We start from the raw sequence: 25,518 nt of genomic DNA on the forward strand, positions 1-25,518 counted from the left end.
TATCAGGAAATATAGTTGCTAGTAGGCACTCAAAAATGATCGTTCTAATGCACCAAAAGATGTCCCAATTTCCTCATTAGAAGTAAATTGAATAAAGGTCAGAACAATCACCTTGATGCTGACACTGCAGAGGAGGGTCTACCAGCTAAATCAAATGAAAACTTTCTGGTTCTATGGTATCTGATCATATTTCTCTTGAAATAAGAGATTAAATGGAACTTTTTTCAATATCTTACATTTCTACTGAGCTCAGAGCTGACCAATTAGAAATTATATACAATCACATTTCAAAGAGAGATGCCTCCCCATTCGTGTAAGACATGCCAAGGTGTAGTGAACTTGGTTCTATAATCCTTTAGTCTATCTCCAATTAAAGAACGCGGCATGTTGCTAAATGCTGTGGGCTAGGTCTGTCTTTAACGGGTCATTCCCAAGAGGTTCCCTTGAGGGCAGGGCAGCCTTAGACCAAAGATCAGGCTCTGAGAGGCCAGCTGGAGAGTGCACCACCAATGTCAATAATGAGTGCTGTGCCAGAGGGTCCCGGTGGTGAGGAACGGAGTGGTAGTTAGAGACATGAGGAAATCATACACCTGACCCGTAAGCCAAAGGCCCACCTTTCAGGCATCTGCCATTACCAAGGATATTGATGCCAGATGACATTAGCCCATTCAGGTAAGAGCTCCCTGCCTTTCTTTCATCCCTCCCCTTCTTCCTGACCCTGGCTGAGCCAGAAGCAGCACAATGAGTGGCATGCAGAGGAGAGGAAAGTAGCGGGGGGAAGAACAAAAGTGAAACAAAAGAGGATGCCTCCACCCCTGCCTGACTGCATTCCAGGTCTGAACAGGAAAATGGTTTCTTTAAATTGGATAAGAGATTGGAGCCTTCATTTAGATGACACTTGACTTTTCAATAACCAGAAAATGAAACTCTTCTACTGCCCCAAAGTGGAATGTATGGGATGAAATAGAAACCCTATGTGGATGAACCCAAGATAACAATCAGTGGAGGGCAAGGGAGAACCAGCAGAACAGATTTGAGGAAAAGATTTCAGAAAAATTAATGGTATTTCTGACTGCCTCCTACCAAGACCAGTTCATATTCTATTCTTGTGTGTATCTCCTCCCATGCAGAGGGTTCCATTCTCCCCGCCAGTGCCAGACTTTAAATGCACAGATGACTTGAAACAGCTTCAAGTCTCTTCTGACACAGATCACCCTACTTCTATAACAGCTCTCTTTATTTCCTTCAAGCTGAAATGTTCCTGACATTTTTTAAAATTGGTGCCCACCATTAGGTTGCACGTCATATAACTTATTCAATTCTTATGACACAGCAGGAGGCAGATCTATTGGATCACTCAGAGCTGTTCCTGCCGTCTTTGTGGTTTTGTTCTGTAGGGCATTTCTCCTGATGCTCCTAATCCGGTGAAATATACAGGGATGTAGAGAATGTTAGGAGCACAGGCTTGAGGGTCAGACTGACCCGAATTTTAATCCTGGTTCTGTCAGTGACAACATCATAACACTGGTATGTTTCTTAACCTGTTTGGCCTTGGTTTTCTTAACAAAACTGGCATAATATCCATTTTACAGGATTATTTTAAGGATTAAGTGAAGGAGTATAAATAAAGCCTTTGGCACAGTGCCTAGCACATAAGTTCTCAACAATTGTAGATTGCAGCATACTAATGATGGTGATGATTACATTCATATCCATTGTTTTGAAAGGATCTTTTCAAAAGAAGCAGTTATATTTAATATATAACACAAAGTAGACTCTTTCCCCTTATATATATTGGGAAGAAGAATGTTGTAGATCCATCCAGAGTTTTCCATCCCTCTCCACTGCTTCTCTATATTTCTTGCTCCTCCCACATCTCCCCCATTCTACCGTGGATCCACAGGCCCTCTGTGCCCAGTGGTTACAGTGCAGAAATTATGGACATGGCCCCTTGGAACAACATTATCAAATCTGCACAAATGCAAACACAAGGGTGAGTGTGGGACAGGCCCACTTCCCCTTTGCCACATTCCTTTATTTTCCTCAGCCACCACCACACAAGAATGGGCAACTGATCCAGACTTCCCGGGGGTTAGCAATGACAAAAGAGAATTATGAACGAGGCCTGGATTTCTTTTTAACTATATACTTCATCAGACTATCCCCTAGTATAATAAAGTCTCAGAAGTCAGTCCCTTCACTGCTGTGTCCTTGAAGGCACACTCAAATTCCCAGTCTTGCTCCTTTGAACTCAGAGTTTCCCACCACTCTTTTTTACATCAACTGAGAACATTTCTTTTAACTTGAAATTATCAGGGTGATATTAAAATTATATTAGCCTTCAGGTATACAATTCTGCAATACATCATCTATATTCTACTGAGAACATTTTAACCCATCTTTTGGGAAATCTAATTCTAGCCAGTGAGTTGGTCTCACCTGAGATTTTAGCACTTTTTTCTGAAGGTTTACTTCCGTAAGATTGAGTTGTTCAGTTTAGACTATCACTCCACTGGGGCTCAACTAGGGCAATTGGAGTGGGCTTGGATATTAGACATCCACCGGCCTTCTAGGCCAGGATGAATACTGTGAGTGGGTTCCATCTGAAATCTCTACACCTGGGCAGGCTGGGGCCAAGCCCTCCTATTCTTCTGTGTGTCTAGCAGGTTGGACCACCCAGCGCACCTCAACCCTGACCAATACAACTACACGCTTTCCAAGCACGAACTTAGAGGCAGGACTTTGAAACTGATACCAAGGAAGAGAACCATTTTTCTAGTTGAAAGACTTCATCTCTCCCACCCTCCCGAAAATGGGGTCAGTGCCCACATTCTTATGCAAAGCCAACCATCAACCTTCTGTTCCTCCTTTACCTGTCTAATTGTACCAACACTTGTTCCATCATGAACTGTTTAAAATAACAATTTTTCTAAACTTTTAGTCGCTGTTCCCTTAACTACAAAAATGCCCAGCCAAAGCTTTGAGATTACCATTAATATTGACCTAATTAAGTTCTTAAACAAGATGCCTCCCTTTTCTCCTAGTTATATTATTATATTATTTTCTTCTGGTTGCCTTTTTATGTAGATGTGGCATAAATGCAAAGAGCTCCACTTGAGATTTTTATGTGCTGGAACTGTATCAAGAGATGAATTCAAATTACTGTGTATTCACCAAATACTTATATAGAACTTCCTATGTGACAGCCAGTGTTCTAAGTGTTTTACAAGCATTAGTACATTTACTCCTCATGATAACCCTGTAGTTAGGCATTATTATCACCTCCACTTACACATGGGGAAATGCAGTAGAGCAAGAGTACATAATCAACCAAGAACACACAACTGGTGAGTAGCAGAGTTTATACCCAGGCAGCCTTGCTCTGGGAATCATTCATTAACCAACACACTACATTGCTTGATTGTTTCATACAAGACATTTTCTCATTCTTTATCTTCTGAAAAAAGAATTCCTGACCTAGGCGATTTTATTATCATTTTAGATCTGGAAGGAACTGGGTTCTAAATGGCTGAGTGCCTTTCCAAGACACAATTAGAAAAATCTCAAATTTAGAACAGTCTTATAAATCCAAAATCTGACTTCAATATTCTGCCCTCTGCCTGCCTAGGACTATTCTGGTAATCTCTGAAGGATGAACATGAAGGCATTTTTGCTATAGGATTTTATTTCCTCACTGACTTCAATGCAGTATAACCATTTGATCGGGCCTCTAATGCAGAGCACAAGTGCCCAAGGCATCCTGTAATGACCCCTTTTGTAAATTACAGAGAAAGCTATGAATTATCTCTTCATAAGTGAGCACAGACAAGGCTGCCATATTGCTGAGAACATTGTGATACACCTTAACCAGAATTCTATTTTCTCCCTGAAAACAGGGATAAACATTACATTGTTTTGACCATTGGATCATTGGATCTTATATTTATTTTATATATTTCTCAAAAGAATTCACAGAGGTCAACAGTCATTTAACCTGCTCTTAGAAAGGAGAAATATAAAAAAGCAAAAATATTGAATATGCAATAGACATGTACTACTTCTTTATGAATTGAGCAATTCATATTTTGATCATTTTTAGTGCAATTTGTGACTTCTCAGAGGACATTTGTCAATAACTGTAATTTCTTTTTTTTCTTCTTTCTTTCTTTCTTATTCATTTATTTTTGGGGGGTGGTAACTAAAGTGTCCTTTATTCTTTATCATCATATTAAAGTTTTATTATTTTTACAGCAGAACTCTGAACTGCTTGGATATAGATAAATTAATTTAAAAAATTTTAAGGAATCTCAATATGGAAAATATGTTTAATAAATGAAAGCAAAAACCAAGGATCTGGGGAGATCCAAGAGGGCAAAATAAGCCTTAACCAAAAATGTTTTGGAAACACCCAAGGAGCTACTCTTTTAAGCCATATTCCCTCAGCTTCCAGTGACCATATTAAATAAGTACTTCAGCCAAGAAAGACCAAGAAAAAGTTTAATGTTTTAAATAATAAACAAATGTGGACTTATTGGGTTGGCCAGAAGATCTGTTTAGTTTTTTCCATAAAATAAAAGACATATTTTCATTTTCACCAATAACTTTATTGATTTGGATATTTTGAGTGTGTCAATTATCTCCCACATGGTATAACGTTGATTGTTCTCAATGTCTTAATTTGATTGCTATCAACTTCAGCTAGTTTACCCGACTGGGGAGCATCATCCATTGAGAAATGTCCAGCACAATACTTTGCAAACAACCTTTGACTTGTTCAATCAGTCACAGCACCTTCTCCATATACTGAACAAATATTTTTTGGTGTTTCAGTTACTTTTTTACATTTCTTGAAATAATAAAGCATAATATGCTGAAAATATTGCATATTTTCTTCCCCCTTCAATATTAAAATGGCTACACAAAAATTTACCAATTTTGATTAGTTTTTTTTTCTAATGCATGCTGATATGACACCTGTCACAATACAATCTAACAAAATTGTTTCAAATGAAGTTAAAGACAACTAAGCACTACTAAAGCCATCTTATGGAAAAAAAATAAAATGAAATTTTTGGCCAACCCAATATTTTGTACTGCACAAATTACTAATTTCAGTAGACCCCTTGAAATAGAGACTATTTGCTTAAGATCATTAATAAAAATATTGGTCACTTTACTCAAATTAATGTTGAACATAAGAATTTACAGCATTTTATTGCTAATGTTGTAAATCTTTATGAACAAGTTCAAATAATTGCTTCTTTAAAAAAATTTTTTAATCCTCACCTGAGGATATGTTTATTGACTTTAGAGAGAGGAAAATAGAGGGATAAAATTGTATATGTGAGAGAGAAACATTGACTGGCTGCCTCCTCTACACACCCCAACCAGGGATCAAACCTGCCACCTAGGTATGTGCCCTGACCAGAAATCAAACCCACTACCTTTTGGTGTATAGGACAATATTGTAACGAACTGAGTCACCTGGCCAGGGCCAAATAATTTAGTCAAAAGTGGTTTGCAAAATAGTTTCTTAAACTTTATAGGAAACCCACTATAATATCAAATGCTGATCATTGTAAGTATACATGAAATACCTTTATAAGAAATAGTTGTCTGAATGTTAACAAGGAACTATGGTCCGAAAATAGGCCACTTTCAAAGACTCTATTAATAATGGATTATCATAGTGACTATATGAATGTATTACAGTAAACAGAACAGTTAAATTCATGAGCCATACTTGAAGCCCATATAGTTATAAATATGAAGAGATCAATGGACATCTATTTCAATGCTTCAACAATGTGCACAGTACAAGGATGATCTTTAGAATCTTCATTAGTGCACACAGAAGAGTTTGATTATTTTCTGGTACATTTTATTCAGTTCTTCCATATTAAAAAGTGGCCTAGTTCCCAACGCTGCATAGTATGCTTCATCATCAAGGTCACTTTTATCAAAAATTTTACCTTCATCATCATCATCTGAAAGAGTGATGTGTTGAACAGACAAAGTCATTATTTCCCAGAGTAAGGTCGAAGGCAACTATGTCTGCCTTGTCAGTAATACCATTCTCCAGAGCTTCCTTGGGTTTCCAAAGCTCAGTGCCAGTATAATAGGCCTCAGGGCCAGTTACAGTCATATTTTTATTCAGTGGTAAAGAGACTCCTACATCAAAGGTTTTCATTGTTTCAAAATCACCTTTAATTACAACATTTGAAGACTATATGTCTCAATGAAGCAATTTCTCATCTTGGTACAGATACTTTAACCCTCTTGCCATGTTCAAAGCAACTTTTTTTCAAGTATGGCTGCTAGAAAAGGACCTTGGCTGTCTTTATTTCATTCTTCTATTAAGTCATTTAGAGACTTTCACCCCCCATTTTCTATAGCAAGACACAGACTACCATCACTGGTTTCAGTGAGAGCAGGTAGCCTATATATAATATTTGGATGATGAAGGCTTTTCAAAATCTTACCTTCATCAGTTAGTCTCTTTTGATACATACCTTGGTAGTGACCCTTACAGCTAGAATTAATCTTTTTCACAGCCCAAAGAGAATTAGACAAGCCTCTTGGAGATCTTTTCATAAGGTAGACATTTACCCTGTGCCAAAGCCAAGCTTCTGTGTATACATGGAATTGAACATAGTGCAGATTTCCTTTTTTCAGGTAATTTGCTGGTGTCTTGAAATTATTAATTTCTTTCATTGTAATAATCACTCTAGGCCCTGAGCCATGTGGTGCAGTAGTCACTTTCCAGGCAGAAAAGGAGCCAGATGACAAGAGATTCAAGCTAAGGCTGTCTTAAAAACTGGCTCCAAGTGGCCCCCAGCAGGATCCTGTGGCTACCTCAGTGACCACCAGCCAACACATGCACTCCACAACTGCTCTTGTCCTCCTGGCTTTCAAAGGCATGTGTGCAGCCCTGCAAACTGCAGGGTGGTCAGTAGCTCTAATTTCTTTGATGAGCTTCTGGTTATTGTAATATTGAATTCCCCCATATCACGACATAAGCATTAGCTTAAGGTAAAGATAGCAGAGACACTATATACATTTCTGACACTGAAACTTAAGCTCTCTTTCTCCTTCCCTCTAGAAGCCACCACAATTTACTTATTAGACAGCTAGTAGGAGTAAATCACTGGGTCGAGGACTAGAGACTCAAAAATAAATAGGCGTGGCTAGGCATGGCCCCTGGCTTCAAGGAGTTGCTGGTTTATTGAAGCAAACAGACATGCAAATACAAAGAATATTCACTTGTTACTTCCAAGCCAGTCCATTTTTCAACTGAGATTTTCCAAAAGGGGGGAATTTTGATGATTCTCCACCACCAGATATTTCAGTAGGAAGAAAGAGCCTTAGTAAGCATGTTATACAATTTTTGCTGCTTAAGCCCCAGTCCTCTGAGTTCTTATATTTCAGGGTTATGTCTCTAATGACTTAGAAATATTTTTAATGTCTCCTGAAACATAAATTTGTTCCTCTGTGTTTAACATTAGTCTGACTCAATTTTTTACCTTATTATTGCTGAATAAACTAAAACCCTTCAGAGAGCCTGTTGATTCACTGTTGTGTAAAAACCATAATAGGACTTGCCTGGTCCTTTGTTGTGCTTTGCATAACATTAAGCAGAGCATTTAATAAACCGTATTTTGATAATTCCCTCATTTAGCAGGCACCCAATTTAATCGATAGTTTAAGATTTTAACCCTTCTCTAAGTAAGCCAGTAGATCAAAAAAACAGACAGTTTTGCTATCAGTTATTTCCCACAACCTTGAAATTCATCATAAGCCACTTAGTAAGGCCCCTTTGTTGTAACAGAAAGGTCAACTTCATTGTCACTGTTTTCCTAACATGCTATTTGTTGAATAAATTCTTTTTATTTTCCCCCTTTTAAAAAGTTTAAGTTGGAATGCAGTAATGTGATAAACTATTGACTTTCATCCTGGTCACCCACTTCCACAAAGTCAAAATGATCAAAGACTAAGCTATTTCTCACTTTTCTTTAATCTCACTGCTTCCATGGAAGATGGAAGTAAACAGTCACACAGAGCCCCAATTACCAATATCAAGATAAAAAAGAAATGGTTTTCCTTTTCCACCTTTGAAATTATAAATGGATTGATGTAAAATAAATTTAAGAGCCTCAAGTACTCAAGAGTGGGTTCTGAATAAGAACACAATAAATGGGTGAAGGAAGAGAGGGAATCAGGTTTCTAGGCGTCTCAGTGAGTACAGTGTTCCCTTATTTATCGCAGGTATTCCATTCTAGACACCCCTGCGATAGGTAAAAATCCGCGAAGTAGGAACCTTACATTTACTTTAGTATTTATATATTTTTTAAGGCTTTATAAAACCTTCCCATACACTTATAAACTGTTCCCAGTCCCTTATTAACCTTTCCCACTCCCTTATTAACCTTTTCCACACTTTTATAAACACTACTTATGTTCTTAAACATATTCTACACTCTTAAACCTACATAACTTTAACAACATACATATACAGGACCGGAAAATCCTGTGATACAGTGAAAAATCCGCAATAAATAAATAAATATAATATTTTTAAAAATCCCGCGATACAATGAGGCTGCAATAAGTGAACAGTGATATAGAGAGGGACTACGGTACCATGAGAGCACAGACAGGCATGTACTCTCAAACTCAACTTGCCTTTGCTTCTTTTGGCAAACTATTATTTGCATCTTTCCAAGCACCTCTGTAGCAGATATATGGTTAAGAGAATTAAACAGTCATTAAAAGAGATTCAAATTATAAGGAAAGGTGGGAACAATTTGATATTACATTGTCCCAGATCTGAAACCAAAGGGGAAGAATATTCTGGGACCATGATTCTGTTGTTCCCTATTGAAAATTTTAATTAGGAAAACAAAAACAAAAAACTGAACAACTCTATTTTGCATTTGGATGGTTTTCTTTTTGTCTTGGGTAGAGTAATCAATGCTTCTTTGGCAGAATTGTCCTTTTATTTGCATGATTTAACTAAAATAATTGGTTATTGTATATCTGTCTTAAAAATAACTCTCCCATAAGATTATTTTTTTTCTCTGCTCTATGGTACTTTCGGGAATTTATATTCAAATCTTAGAAAGAGTCCAGTGCTGTGTCTGAGGGAAATCTGGTTTCTTGTGTGAAGATGGACTGTCCCCAACATCCTGTACAAGCAGAGACCCATGCTGGCATGTTTTTCTCATCTTTCATAGTAAACTCACAGTCCTACCACTGTTTGATTTAAATTTCAAAGTTTATATACCATCCATTCACCATCGTTAGCATTATAGAAAACCAGCTCTCCAAGGATTTTTCCAGAGACTGAACCTTCAATTGTCAGTGATGTAGGTATTTCTAATACCAGATGAAAGAACGATATGAAGGGAAAGGGAAGGCAGTTCATCTGTCCATGTATTCATATCTTGGGCCACGTGTTTATGTCCTAGTGATCTTCTGCCTTCTCAAATTGCCTTCACTAAATTGTGCTTTAATATTTGTCTTTGGATTTTATTGAACTTGATTTAATAATTGGTTGCATGAATTATGCCTCAACATTTGGATAGTGGCCATTATATAATTTAATCTCCCCTTACTATGTAAAAGTTATCTGGTAGTTTAATGTAAAATATAACTTGCTCTCCTCTGAGAAACTGGCATGTTTATTCCTTTCATATTTAAAATGTAACTAACTTGTTATGTTTCTCATTTTTGTACTGGGTGCCAGGAAGCTCAAATGCAAATATAAGTAAGGCCTCCTGCTATCAGTAAAAATAACTCTTAAAGTTTAACTTACCTGATCATTTATAACTTGGATCTATTTTTTTTATTTCTTTTTTATTTGCCTTATAATTATATCGTCTTCTTTATGCCCCTGAATATTTTGTTGGAAAGAGGTGAGAGGTGGTGTACAAATAAATTCAACAATTAAAATATTCTTGTTTTAGTATAATAATTTTCAGATTTTAAAACATATGAAGGATTTTATAAAGAAATAGTAATCAGATATTATATATTTTTCTCTGAGAACAAGATTAAACATAAATGAACATAATGGATTGCAAGACACACTAAGCAGCAATTAGTAAAAATAAAGGTTTTTATCTAGTGTGCTAGATTGATGAGGGAGATTGAAGGAACATATTTGAGAGGCCATGAAATAAAGAACAATTCTGGCAACTTTTTCACATCACCTTAAAAATGCCATTATATTAACACTGAGTTATAGATTGTCTGTACTTCTGACACCTTGTTAGCTGTTGGCTTCTAAAAAACATGACTGATGATTTATTCATTACCAATATATAGCACAATATCTGACCCATAGTAGGTCTTCAATAAATATTTTCAATGCCAAATGAGTTTTTATTAATTCAGAGGCATTCCTGTGTAAAGTAATATTTCAAAGTGCTTTCCAATCTTATGATTTCAATAAAAACAATTTAATTTATGTTGACATAGATACCATTTCATAATATGGTGCTTGATGCAGGCTCTTGCTTCTGTAATGGTTTTTTCTGTGAATGGATCATATATTATCAGAGTAAGTCTATAGTAAACCTTTTGTCTAGCTATTCATAAAATGTGTCAGAATCAACTGTCAAAAACTGACCATCATTTTCAGAAGCCAAGGAAAATTAACACTATATTGGGAAGACTTTTTAACTTCTGAAAAAAAAGGATAGTCCAGCAAATATAAAGATGAAGTTGGAACAATTTTTTCAAACCAAGTCATTAAACCTGATTTTCAAGTGCTTTTTAATTGAGATATAATTGACATGTAGTATTTTATTAGTTTCAGATGAATGCCATAGTGATTCTATATTTGTATACACTGCAAAATGATCACCACAGTAACTCTAGTTACCATATATCACCATACAAAATGATAAAAAATTTTTGTCCTCATGGTGAGAACTTTTAAGATTTATTTTTCCATAACTAGCAAATACTCACTATGACATTATTATCTATAGCCGTATGGTGTACGTTACTTCCCATGACATTTATTTTCTAAATGGAAGTTTGAATGTCTTGACCCCCTTCATCCCATGCCCCAAACCACCTCCCATTAGGCAACCACCACTCTGTTCTCTGTATCTATGAGTTTTGTTTTGTTTTTTCATTAGTTTTGTTTTTTAGACTCCACTTGTAAGTCAAATCATATGGTATTTGTCTTTGATTTATTTCACTTAGCATAATATCCTCAAGGTTCATCCATGTTATCACAAATAGCAAGATTTCATTCTTTATTATGGCTGACAATTATATACTGCATCTACATTAGACATTCATCCACAGATGGAAACTTAGGTTGTATCCATATCTTGACTATTATAAATAATGCTGCAGTGAACATAATGGTACATATAGGTTGGGGCAAAAGTAGTTTTACAGTTGTGGGTATGCAAAACACAGTTTATTCTTGATTTACTATTTATTAATTATTGTATTTTCCCTATGAACAACTGTAAACCTACTTTTGTCCTACTCTGTGTATCTTTTAGAATTAGTGTTTTGTTTTTTTTTTTTATCAGTGTAAATCATTTATTGTGAACTCTCTAATATCGTACACTAGTGGGCCTGATAATTCACTCAGGAGAATTAGGGACGGTGTCCAGGAGGTAAGGAGTGTGATGGAAGTACAGTATGTGAAGACTGAGGGGCAGACTTCCTGCCTAGCCTGTTGGTGACCAGTCATGGTCAGCTAAGCTACCTTGGACAGGAAGGAGTTGGGCCAGGCCAAAACCCCTCAGTTTGCCTTTGGCCAGCTCACCCCAGGTTTCCAGCCTTTCCCTCTGCTTCCACTTTCATAGTCCTGTGGGGATGAGGGAGGAGTAGGGAGGTAAGAACCTCTCTAACTGCCAGGCTTGTGGGTGCTACCAGCTGAGCATGGAGTCTCCAGTCTAGTCCTTGGCAGGAGAAGGCCTCCAGAGACTAGGGCCTTCATTGCAGCATCTTCAGACAGGTGGGGATGAGGGATGGGTCCTTGCCCTTGGGAGGCTGTTCGCCCTCTGTGGTATCCAGAAGCTGCTGCATGTAACAGGAGGTGCCGAGCAGCATGTGGCCTGTGGCCTGCGTGCTGAAAAGGGCCCAGCGAAGAGCTTCCTTCATGATGCGCTTGGCCCCATAGCAGTTCAGATTGTAGGAAAGGGAGTATGTGCCATAGAGTCGCCTTTACATTCAGGCAGCCAATGAAGTCCTGTGGGTTCACCTTGTACAGGTCAAAAGTTACACGGGCCACATCGATCTTCTTAGCAGGCTTACGAGAGGGAGAGAGTTGGTATCTAGAGTCCTTCTCTGTTGGGGGCTGCCATTTCTGCCCCTTCTGGAGGACCATGAACACCATGTCATCTGCCAGGGTCTGGAAATACTCTTCTGTCTCTACAGCTGTGCCATCTTCCTCCATAGAATTAGTGTTTTTGTGTTCTTTGAATAAATCCCAGAAGTGGACTTGTTAGATTAAACAGTAGTTCCATTTTAAATTTTTTGAGAAACCTCCATACTATTTTTCATAGAGGCTGCACCAATTTACACTCCCACCAACAGTACACAAGAGCTCCCTTTTTTCCACATTCTCACCAGCACTTGATATTTCTTGTCTTTTTTATAATAGTCATTCTAATGAGTATGAGGTGATATCTCATTGTAGTTTTGATTTGCATTTCCCTGTTGATTAGTGATGTTGAGAATCTTTTCATGTGCCTGTTAGAAAAAGGTATATTCAGATCCTGTATTCACTTTATCTGTCAGATTGTTTGTATTTATGCTATCGAGTTGTATGAGTTCTTTATATATTTTGAATATTACCCCCCTATCAGTTACTTGATTTGCAAATATTTTCTCTCATTCAGTAGGTTGCCTTTTTATTTCACTGATGGCTTCCTTTGCTGTGTAGGAGCTTTTTAGTTCGGTATAGTCCCACTTGGTTATTTTTGCTTTTGTTGCCTCTGCTTTTGGAGTCAGAGCCAAAAAATTATCTTCAAGACCAATGTCAAGAAACCTACTACCAATGTTATCTTACAGAAGTTTTATTGTCTTAGGTTTTCATTCAAGTCTTTAATCCATTTTGTGTTAATTTTTGTATATGGTATAAGATAGTAGTCTAGTTTTATTCTTTTGCATGTGGCTGTCCAGTTTTCCCAGCACTATTTATTGAAGAGACTATCATTTCCCATTGTATATTCTTGCCTTTGTCATAAACTAATTGACCATATATGCATGGGTTTATTTCTGGACTGTCTATTCTGTTCTACTGATCTATGTGTTTTTGTGCCAATACCATAGTGTCTTAATTACTACGACTTTGTAAAATAGTATGAAATCAAGGAGCCTCCCACATTGCTTTGCCTATTTAGGTTCTTTTGTAGTTCCATATAAATTTTAAGATTGTTCTATTTCTGTAGAAATGGAATTTTGATAGAGATTACATTGAATCTGTAGATTGCTTTGGGTAATATGGACATTTTAACAATAATAATTCTTCTAGTGCATGAGTACAGAATATCTTTCCATTTATTTGTATTTTCTTCGATATATTTCATCAGTGTCCTGTCACTTTCTGTGTACAGGCTTTCATTTCATTTCCTGGGTTACACTTATTACTCGGTATTTTATTCTTCTTGATGCAGTGTAAAAGATTGTTTTCTTAATTTCTGTTTCTAATCGTTCGTTATTAGTATATAAAAACATAATGGATTTTACATATATTGATCTTGGACCCTACAAATTTACTGATGTGTTTATTATGTCTGACACTTTTTTGGTGGAGTCTTTAGCATTTCTATATGTAAACTTGTGTTGTTCACAGAGAGTTACATTTCTACTTCTTCCTTTCCAGTTTGGATTTCTTTTCGTGATTGCCTAATTGCTCTGGGTAGGACTTCCAATACTGTGTTGAATAGAAGTAGCAAGAGTGGGCATCCTTGTCTTGTTTCTGATCTTGCTTCTGTTCTTTCAGGGCGGGTTCCACTGCCCTTCTTCCAAATTACTAATCCTTTCTTCTACTTCATCCAGTCTGCTGGTGTATTTCTTTAGTTCGGTTATTGTATTGTCAGATCTGTACCTTTTGTTTGGTACTTTCTTATATTTTTCATCTCTCTGGAGTTCTCACTGCATTCATCCATTCTTCTCCAATATTTGGTGAGCATATCTACATGACCCTTGCTTTGAACTGTTTATCAAGTATATTTCTTATTTTCATTTCATTAAAGTTTTCTTGCTGAAGTTTTTGTCTTGCTCTTTTGTTTGAAGCATATTCTTTTGTTTCTTCATTTTATTTCACTCTGTGTTTCTTTGTTACTATGTATAAGGTAAAACAGCTACCTCTTTCAGTCTTGGAGGAGTGGCCTTGTCTAGGTAATAAGCCTTATTGTTCAACATTGTCCTAGCTTTTGGCTAGCTCTCAAACCTTTGTGATCATCTAAGCAGCCATATTTATTCTTGATGGGTCCCCATTGCTAAGGGTGTGTCAAGACCTGTCAGTTTTCCAAAGTGAGGTATTTCAGTCAGCATCCAGTTTCAGGCTGACTAGAAGCCAGACCTTTAGACAGCAGCATTCAAAGTATGAAAATATATATAATTCTGTGGGTCCACAATCATAAACCCTGCTGGCCTCCAGACCAGGTGATCTGGAGAGCTCCCCTGAGCAACAGTTGCAGAAACTGGGGCTCCCCTGGGACATTCCTGCAAACTCCCAGTAAGGCTGAGGGATGTAAAGGTGGCATCCCCTGGCCTACTTTCCCTTGAGGGCACCTTTGTAGCCTCTAGGTGTATAGCAAACCTAAAACCTCTCCCTCAGGCTGAAGCCCCAGGACAAGTAAATTGGACTTTTTCACAAAAAGACTGGTGTGTTTCAGTTGACTGTCTGTGCAGTGTCCTGGGGGTGTTGGCCTCCTGAGAAGTATCTTTCTGATTGTTATACTTTTGTGGCACCCAGAAATCCAAGTCCCCCTTGCCACCAAAGCAGGTGATCAAGAAGCATCCCGTGTGGACTGCATGACCCCACCAGCTTTAGTGAGGTAGCCAGAGAGCTTAGCAAAGCAGTGGGAGTGTGCAGGGCCCAGGCATACCCACGGGCTTTAGCTAGGCAGCCGGAGAGCACAGGGACTGTGTGTGCCACCAACGCCAATGTAGAAGAAGAGCACAAAAATGTTGCCTAGCAACACTTCCATCCCTGGAGAGTCCCAACATGTTCCTGCCCCTCTGGCAGATGCTTCAAGATTAGCAAATGAAACTTCATACATGGTCTTGGTGCCTTTCAAGCTGAGCTTGTGTGCTGGGTCCCAGGGAGAGTGAGTGTGTATGCAGGCCCTTTAAGAGCAATCTCAGTGTTCAAGCCTTTTGGGTCTCCTAGATATAAGCCCTGTTGGTTTTTAAAGACAGGTGCTCTGGAGGCTCATCTCTCTGCAGGCCTTACGAAGTGCCTGATGTGGCACAAACCCCTCGTTCCTCAGGGAGGAACTCTGGAGTTGTGAGGCTTCTCCCAATGGTAGGTTCACACCGCAGAAGGTCGGGTTTTTAGCAAGAGCACGTTTCGACCTCTCCTATCCATCTCACTGTGTCTCTTTCATTGTTTGTTGTAAAGGAGCTGTTCAGTCAGTTTTCAGTCTTTTTCAGAGGAAACTATTTCATATGTAGCCGTAGATTCAATGTGTCCATGGGAGGAGGTGAGTTCAAGACCTTTCTATGTCAGCATTTTGAACCACCACCCCCCCTTCAGTTTTGAGAAGTCATGCTTTCTAGAACAATCTCAATGACTCTTTGTGGTTTTATTCCTTGTGGCTGGTGCCTGCTCTTGTCAAGCTGTGAAGAGATTCAGTAAGTAACTCTTTTGAAATAGTTTTTCATGTATGGTTTCTAAATTCAGGTCCAGAGACTATTTCCATCCCACTCGTACTTTCTCTAGACTCCACCCCTGAAGGCTAAGTGAAGCCAGGGGCCCCTAGGGTAGCACATAAATGCTATGTGTCTAGGCTCTACGTGGTCTGTGAGCACTCACAAGGACAGGTCTCATTCACACAATTTTCCATCCCCAGGCACAGACAAAGACAAGGATTAACAGATTCTTTTGGCTCCCCAACAAAAAATGAGGGGAAAGTTTAAAGCAAATGTCAAAGGGCAACCTAATTACTTTGTGAAATCTGGAAAGACCCCCAAACAAAAATTCTTGGTTTTAACAAAATTGCTGTCTAACTTAATAAAAGTTCTGTTAATGAATTATGTAATACACTAGATATATATACACAGAGTTTTTCCTGCTGGAATATAAACATTGCCAGAACAGGGAATTTTATCTGTTTTGTTCACTGATGTATTTCCAAGTGCCTAGAATAATGCCCAACACTAATCTATTCTCCTTAGACATTTGTTGAGTTAATATAAAAAGTTCATGCTCAGATAATAACAGCATTTTATTATTAGCTCCATTTCCATTCAAATCTTTTCCATTATTTTTATCAGAGACATAAAGTCATTGAGACGGGCACCCCAGGAGGAAAATCTTGGGACATACAAGCAGCTTCCAGGGTAGGCAGCACTGAGCAGCCTCCGTAATGCCTTCTAAAATTTGGCACCTCAAGATCATTTATTCTCATGATCAACCAACCTCTGTGGTCTTTTTTTTGCCATTAACTTAAGTACTTATGACGAGAAAACTGCCACCGCACCATTCTCCCCACAACCCATTATCACGCCATCCTATTCACAGCCCTCTCCCTGAATCCTCCCCAAAACAGCAAAATCAAAACAAAAATAAAGATATGCCACTAGAAGTCCTAAACTAAAATGAAAGTATATAGTAAATACACTAAAAGTATTATCTGCAACTCAGCCTCCCAACCTGTGCTAATAGATCTTTGAGCTTTGGAATTATTATTTAGTATTGAAAAGCCCTCTGGGATCATGGCCTCACACTCTATATAAACTTATCTTTCACCTTCACAGAAGAGAGGTTTGTTGGGGAGCCAAAAGAGTCTGTTGATCCTTGTCTTTGTCTGTGCCTGGGGATGGAAAATTGTGTGAATGAGACCTGTCCTTGTGAGTGCTCACAGACCACGTAGAGCCTAGACACACAGCATTTACTCGCTACCCTAGGGGCCCCTGGCTTCACTTAGCTTTGAAGAGTGGAGTCTAGAGAAAGTACGAGTAGGATGGAAATATTCTCTGGACCTGAATTTAAAAACCATACATGAAAAACTATTTTAAAAGAGTGACTTACTGAATATTTTCATCAACGGCTGTTTTTATGTGATAGAAATTCATCACAGTGAAAGGTGAATAATGAATTAATGCACTGGCTATTTAACAATGCCTGCTTTGGCTAGATTATATAATCATACTCTGTATAAATTAAAGGTATATATATGGTAGAAGAGAAGGAATTGAAAGACTTTAAAACTACAATACAGGATGGGGCAAAAGTAGGTTTATAATTGTGAGGATGCAAAACATAACTTTTTTCTTGTATTCTTAATTATTGTATTATTTTCCATACAAACAACTGTAACCCTACCTTCATCCCACCCTGTATCGTCAGCAGCCGTCCGTCTCGAGAGACGATGGTGTAGCTTCTTAAGAGTCTATCTGCACCGCCGAGAATGGTTGTGCAGTCCGACTCGGGAGTGACACGGTATCTGTCTCCTCCCGTGTTGAATCGACATCTTGCGATGACGCTGGAGTGTCCTCTCCAGTGAAGCTGAAGCTACAGAGCCTGGGCAGGGTGATATGGAGGGTCTGCTGTTGCCCATGCAGCAGACCTCCCCTCTCTTCGCAGCTGAAGGGTCCAAGGGAAAGACGGAGTCAATACAGCTTGGCTTCAGGTGCGCTGCAGGAGTTGCCGGTGTTGACTACAACGTCAAACCGCCTTAGGGACTCCGGCTCCGGATTTTCTGTCGGGGTTTACTCCCTTAGCCTTTCCCCTGAAGAGGTATGCCACAAGGCAGTGGAGGTTTTTTGGAGTCAGAGTTTTCCTTCTCTGATGTGCCCTGACTGGAAGATCGAACCAGCGACACTTAGCTCGCAGGCCGATGCTCAATCCACTGAGCCAAACCAGCCAGGGCTCCCACCCTGTATATAGTTTTCATATATATGTAGTATATAGTATATATAAATATATAGTTTTTAACACCCTACTGCAAAGATTGAGGCCTGAGGCTATTTTAGACTCTTAAGGAGTCTAGTGAAAATAAAGCCAGTTGGTGTATTTGGGCCTTAAATCAAAAAACTCATCAATTAGGAAAATCACCCCATCTCTTTTGTCCTCCCTTTGAATAAGGCAACTCATTGTAAACATAGAAGAAAGAAGAGAAAATGTGAACCTTAGATTTAAATAATTCTTTTTCCTCAGACTAGATACTTAAAATGTAAAGGTCTAGTTACACATAAAATGAAATGTGCATGTCTTATATTTGTGATGTTTTATCCACTTCACATATGCATTACTAAAATTGGACTGAATTCCTTAGGAAAAAATATAACAGTGCATCTGCTTTCCATGAAATCTCCCTAGAGGATTTTGGTGTTTTTAGTTGCTGCAATGAGCTACCTGAATGTCATGCCATAATACAACATGACAATACTTAATATGGGGTAATTCAGCATGGCAGCATTATTTGGGGACAGAATTTTAAAGTATTTTAGATTAAGTTAACATATTAGTGAGTGTTGCACAGAATTTGCTGCAGCTTTTTGAGTCTACACATGTCAGATATCACATGATCCACACTGAGTAGCAGCTATCATGGAGTTATTGTGGGGAGAAGACACCATGAACCAGGCAGCTATAATCTTCTGGTACAGGGCAGAGTGGAATTTCATAAATGCTCCCCAGTTGTCCCAGCACATTTGATGGCAGGAGGCAAGAATCACTTTTCGCTCTGCACCCACAAGCAGCTGAACTGCAAGGCACAGTTAGGTGGGGATTGGCTATTATGCCGTAGCCACCAAACACACGGATGTGCTGATGTGGCAGCCTGTACTGTGGTCCTCCCTGTGAAATCAGACTTCACGGGAAGTGTGAAGCCCAGTGCCCACGGGGGGGCTCAGCATGTGGGGAACATGATTGTCAAATGGGCAGCCTCCTTCAAAGATGCAAGGGATGAGAAGTCATTCTCAGGCTCCTAGAACAAGCCTAAGGGAAGAGAATGGATGCGAGAGAGGCGCCCAGGAGTCAGCACCTCAAGGGGCTCATTTTTATTTTAATCTTTTTAAATATAAAACTAATATTTGAATTTATGTTTGTTGTAAACAATTCAAACAATATAGAAGTATAAAGAGTAGAAATAAGTGCCTTCTCAGTGACTGCTCATACTATTCCACTCCTCCTCGGCAGCCGTCCATCTCGAGAGACGATGGTGTAGCTTCTTAAGAGTCTATCTGCACCGCTGAGAATGGCTGTGCAGTCCGACTCGGGAGTGACACAGTATCTGTCTCCTCCCATGTTGAATCGACATCTTGCGATAACGCTGGAGTGCCCTCTCCAGTGGAGCTGAAGCTACAGAGCCTGGGCTGGGTGATATGGAGGGTCTGCTGTTGCCCATGCAGCAGACCCCCCCTCTCTTCGCAGCTGAAGGGTCCAAGGGAAAGACGGAGTCAATACAGCTTGGCTTCAGGTGCGCCGCAGGAGTTGCCGGTGTTGACTACAACGTCAAACCGCCTTAGGGACTCCGGCTCCGGATTTTCTGTCGGGGTTTACTCCCTTAGCCTTTCCCCTGAAGAGGTATGCCGCAAGGCAGCGGAGTCCCTACCCCAGAGGTAATGGATAGTAATTGCTTTCTGAGCATTTTATTTTGGGGCTAGGGCTAAACATTTAAAGTTAATATAACCAAATGGTTTAATGACTCTTATAATGGTACTCATTTATAATTGAAAATCCCATTATATCTATCATATCCCCCATTATATTGTATATCTCCAGTAAGTCCCTATTATAACTATTTTATCAGTAACTCTTGAAATATATTACCCAATGCACTTAATTCAGGAAGAAGAACTTCTTAACATTTAAAACATTGTGGTTGGCTCTGTAGGTAATTGCTATGTTTTTATAATCCATGTAGTGAAAAATAGAAATAACAAAATCTACAATGAATTCTACAACACTTTAAAATGATTTCACATTTTTCTGATAACGAGAGCATATATACACTTTTGAAAAATAATATCTACATGCACAAGATATTATTTATTCAGGCTGAAAATAATGATTGGTGTGCAGATGGATTTGTGGATCAGATCACTTGAGAAAAATAATTCGTCACCGCTGATCATGTCCACTCAACCCCAACACAGACAAACACACACACACACACACACACACACACACACACACACACCAGGTTCAGAAATATCAGTACTGGACTATAGAAACTTTATATCAAGCAGGGAAATTCACCTACATTAAACCCCTTAAAACTTACAGCTGAAGCAATACTGTTCTAAATGGGTCATCTTTTAATTTTTAGATATTTATGTGTTTTGAAGAGCAAAGAGACTTTCTGTTCCAAAATAGCTCAATTATGGTTTGATTACAATATCAGAATTTCCAAGGATCTCTGATCTCAAATACTGTATTCATTTATATGTGAGTTGATAATTGCTTTACAGAAATAAAAATTGGCTCTGTGGTGATGGTATAGTGTGGGTATATGTGGTGTTTTCTATCATCCTAGAGACTTCACAATGTGATCAGCTTTATTGATTTTGGAAAATAAGTGTTTGCTTCTGCCTGTATCTGCATCTTCCCAGCAAAGAAAAAGGCAAAATTGGCTGGGGCCTGTGCTTCTGGCAGAGCCTCACCCAGATGACAGGGGCTTGCAGCAGCACACCCACCTGCATGGTCTTCAGCAGATGGTTCTGCTCTGAATACCTGGCTTCATTGTTCTCCTAAGCAAGGGCCTCAGAAATGAAAGAACACTCAGTCCATTTACCAAAAATTTCCCAAGAGATACATTTCTTTTTAATCAAGTGCACTCTGAGTGACCCATTTACACGCCTGTTCTATCATATGTATCACAATCCAATGGAGTAATGAGCAGTTCTCGGCATGATTTAGCCCATGAAAGAGTTGTGCTTTCCTTTGAGGGAGGCATATTTCACAAGCCCTTTCTATTTATTACCATTCTTTCCAAGGGAAAATAAATTACAAGTTGCCCTGATTTGTAACTTTTCTCAAAATTTATTTTTTATTTTTTATTGAAAGAGAAAAATGAATGGATTGGTTTTTAAGAGCCAGACCAAAAAGCTTTTAATAGAGGGAACAAAAGGACTGCTTCAGATGCCAAATCTTCAGGGCTACTATTGCACTCATTTTAATGAATATAGGCAAAACCAGGTAATTCTTAATGCACAGTAGTCTTACCCTTATGCACCATTTCTCCTTCCATGGTTTCAGTTACCCAAGGTCAACTGCAGTCCAAAAACATTAAATGGAAATTTCCAGAAATAATTCATAGATTTTAAATTGAGTACCATTCTGGGTAGCATGACAAAAATCTCATACCACCCAGCCCCATCCCACCTGGGACGTGAATCATCCTTTGTCCAGCCTATCCATGCCGTATAAGCAACCTGCCCATTTAGTCACTTAGTAGCCATCTCAGTTATCGGATGACTTTTACGGTATCCCAAATGCTTGTGTGCAAGTAACTTGTTTTACTTAACAATGAATGGTCCCAAAGCCATTTCCATAACTTTTATTACAGTATATTGTTATACTTGTTCTATTTTGCTAGTAGTTTTTGTTGTTAATCTGCTACTGTGCCTAATTTATAAATTAAATTTGATCATACATATACATGTATAAGAAAAAACATAGAACTATAAGTCCTCACTTAATGTCATTTGGTCCTACAACTTGAAGCCAAAGGATGTACAGCAAAACCAGTTTTACCATAATCTATTTGATATAGACGAGAGTTAAGTTCTTATGTAATCTCATCGATGATACAATGAAACAAATATTCAAGGAGCTGATGTCTGCATAGGCTTCATTCGGTACCATCCATAGTTTCAAGTATCCACTCAGGCTCTTGGAACATATCTCCCTAGGTAACAGGAGACTACCGCAACTTTCTACTCTAAATTTGATCATTCCAGCCATCTGTGCTCTAGAAAGCATGTCTTCGTTTACCACCTAAAGTTTAAGTAACATCCAGCTAAGCTTGCTAAGCTTAGTGGATCCCACTTCTTGCCCCACATAAAAAGAACAATGCAGACCCAAAGGCAGCTTATCAGATAATATTTTAATAAAATTCCAGGAAACTCTGCACATATTGCCCAAGGTCATCATATGCTATCTTGGGAGAAAAAAATAGTTTCTTTTTTTTATATATGCCTAGTGAAAATGTACAATTTCCCCCTGGGAAGAACTCATGCAAAAATAATAGTACAATAAGAAAACATGAGGGTGTTATCAGTGCCACAGTGGGCTGCCTAAACATCAGAGAAGGTCAAGGCAGCAAAGAATGGTAACAGGTGATTTTGCTGTCAGGGAGTGAAGTATAAGTGGATTCCAGGACTCTTAGTGAGTAAGTGAGTTTTTTTAAAAAATAGCATTAATTAAAGTACTGGAATAACAGGTATAAAACACATTCATGATTCATGTAGCATAGCTGCAGTGAAAATTGTAAGCTTTCTTGAGTGTCTGATGTTCAGATTTAGGCCTTCTATGAGATCATTAGTCTTAGAGGCTTCAGTTATCTTTGTTTTCCAAACAAAAGGACTAACATAAATTATAGTCATCTCCCCGTTGACTCATGACATCTCCAAACTGACTTCCTTCACAGCTCAGCCAAGGCATGGAAAACACTTTCACAGTGATAGGTTTAACTCCCCATGCCTTTGGAAGGGTCTGCTAAGGAAAATATGCCCAGTTTGGAAGTAACAGGTGTGTATTTCCTTTTGACATCTGACTGTCCATCAATAAAGCATAAAGAGAGAGAGGAGAGATTTATATTTCAGAGAAAAACATGCAGTCCTCCCGTAGGGCCTGTTGCTTGCCATGTCACAACTTCACCAAGTCTCATTGATCTCGGAATACAAAAATCCCCATGCAGTATGACCCATCAGGAGCAAAGGGGACCTCTCTGTAGGTCCTACCACCTAACGTCCCCCTCCCTGCAGGAGCTGCTGCAGGGTCTCTCCTTCCTCTCTCCAGTCAGTATGGCTGCTGACACCTGCACTAAATGTGCCTGGGCATCTCTTAGGTCAGGAGGAGGACTGTTTTCCAGGCATGTGTCAGGTCAGGATGCTACCCTTTAAATTAAAAGATACTTTTGCTGCTTCAGTTGTCTGTAGGGCATGCACTTTAGGCTGTTGGTTTTGTTTTCCCATTTTTTAACAGTGGTAAGGTATTTGTACAGACACTGGCCTATTCTGTCACCCATTGTCTCCAGTGACAGATGCCATATTCATTTCTGAAAAGGCTGATCTAGCATAAAATGCCTATAGAAAAAGGAGGGGAGCAAAGCAACTGCCTATAAATTGGTCGTACTCAGTTTCATGGGAGCTAGCTGGTTGGAAACAGTCTATGTCAAAGTCAGATGTCATGTTCAAATTCCATGAGCTTACATGGCATGATTTACTATAACAAATGTTTGCAAGGTAAGGTGAGCATGGCCTGAAAAAGCCAGCAAGACAGCAGTTGACTCAGTCGATATGCAAGTTTTGCAAAATTCCTTTGTATACATGCTCTGGAATAGTCTTAAGTTTCAGAACCAGCTTCTGTCATCTATAAAGGCAGAGACCTAAGGCTGAAGGTAAAAAGTCTGACAGCCAAATACAAACAAGGATCTATTCCATTGTTTCACGTTTCCTTGTTATTAATGTAAATTCATGTTCTACCAAAATCATTTGTGAAATAACTCATTTATACAGGCTCAAATTTTATAAAAAGACCAATTAGAATATTTTTTATCCTGAAAAGTATTATAAAGTTGTATCAAACTTTTAAAAGGCTCATAGCATATCAGCTATTTGGAATTTCTTGCTTAGTAGGATTTTGAAAGCAATTTGGATATTCTTCCTTCTTCTTTAAGACCCTGGGACCTAGCATATGAATTGTACTTAAAAGAGAAATAAAAATATTGTTGAACAGTTGAATGACAAGCTCAGAGGTATTCAGTTTTATTTTATTTTATTTTTCAGTGAACCTAGGATGAGGCCCGGGAATATGCATTTACCTTTTTATTGTACTTTTTCCATTACCATTTAGTCTCCTTATATCCCCCTCCCTTCCCACAATCACCACACTGTTGTCCATGTCTGTGAGTCCTTTTTTCATTTTGCTCTATCCCTCCGCCCGCTATCATCACCTCCCCCCCAACTTAGCTGTCTTCTTGCTCTTTATCTAGTAGTCTCTCTCTATTTTGGTTTAGCTCAGTGGATTGAGCGTCGGCCTGCGAGCTAAGTGTCGCTGGTTCGATCTTCCAGTCAGGGTACATCAGAGAAGGAAAACTCTGACTCCAAAAAACCTCCGCTGCCTTGCGGCATACCTCTTCAGGGGAAAGGCTAAGGGAGTAAACCCCGACAGAAAATCCGGAGCCGGAGTCCCTAAGGCGGTTTGATGTTGTAGTCAACACCGGCAACTCCTGCGGCGCACCTGAAGCCAAGCTGTATTGACTCCGTCTTTCCCTTGGACCCTTCAGCTGCGAAGAGAGGGGGGGTCTGCTGCATGGGCAACAGCAGACCCTCCATATCACCCTGCCCAGGCTCTGTAGCTTCAGCGTCATCGCAAGATGTCGATTCAACACGGGAGGAGACAGATACCATGTCACTCCCGAGTCGGACTGCACAGCCATTCTCGGCGGTGCAGATAGACTCTTAAGAAGCTACACCATCGTCTCTCGAGACGGACGGCTGCCGACGACGACGACTTATTGCCATTTCTCTCTATTTTGCTTGTTAGTTCAGTTTGTTCATTAGATTCCACATATAAGTGAAATCATATGGCTTTTGTCTTTCTCTAACTGGCTTATTTCCTTTAGCATAATGTTCACCAGGTCCATACTGTTGCAAAGGGTGAAATTTTCTTCTTTTTTTATGGCTGAGTAGTATCCCATTGTGTAAATGGCCCGTAGTTGTTTTATCCACTCATCAACTGATGGGCACTTGGGCTGCTTCTGTATCTTCGCTATTGTAAATAATGCTGCAATGAATGCAGGGGTGCTTATGTTCTTTTGAATTAGTGTTTTGGGTTCCTTCAGATATATTCCTCAAAGTGGGATCACTGGGTCAAAAGGCAGATCCATTTTTTTAAATCAGGAAAAATAAGCAATATTATTCTTAGAACTCCATACTACATTTCTTCATCCTCACAATATCCTCTGTTTGATTAACAGAAAATTAGCTGCATTCATGTTTCACAGTCAGCGCAAGAGAAGCTATTACTCTTATCAATATTCTGAATACTTCATTTAGGAGAAAAGTGCATTTGATTACATACAAAGACATACACATATACACACATGGTTGCATGTCTCTCCTCTGTGCTTCGGTAACTCT

At 38.9% G+C, this 25,518-nt stretch overlaps 1 long non-coding RNA gene and 2 pseudogenes across 1 annotated transcript in view; 1 reads left to right on the forward strand and 2 right to left on the reverse strand.

Annotated features, from left to right (window-relative positions):
• LOC150022167 (uncharacterized) overlaps positions 1-25,518 on the forward strand; it is a 108,390-nt gene that overhangs the window by 32,199 nt on the left and 50,673 nt on the right. The gene's annotated exons all lie outside the window — the stretch shown is intronic.
• LOC150022168 (lymphokine-activated killer T-cell-originated protein kinase pseudogene) lies at positions 5,787-6,714 on the reverse strand (annotated as a pseudogene).
• Positions 11,548-12,427, reverse strand: LOC150022169 (lipid transferase CIDEC pseudogene; annotated as a pseudogene).

The sequence above is a fragment of the Furipterus horrens genome, unplaced genomic scaffold (assembly GCF_987537825.1).
Source record: "Furipterus horrens unplaced genomic scaffold, mFurHor1.1.pri manual_scaffold_1, whole genome shotgun sequence".
NCBI lineage: Eukaryota > Metazoa > Chordata > Mammalia > Chiroptera > Furipteridae > Furipterus > Furipterus horrens.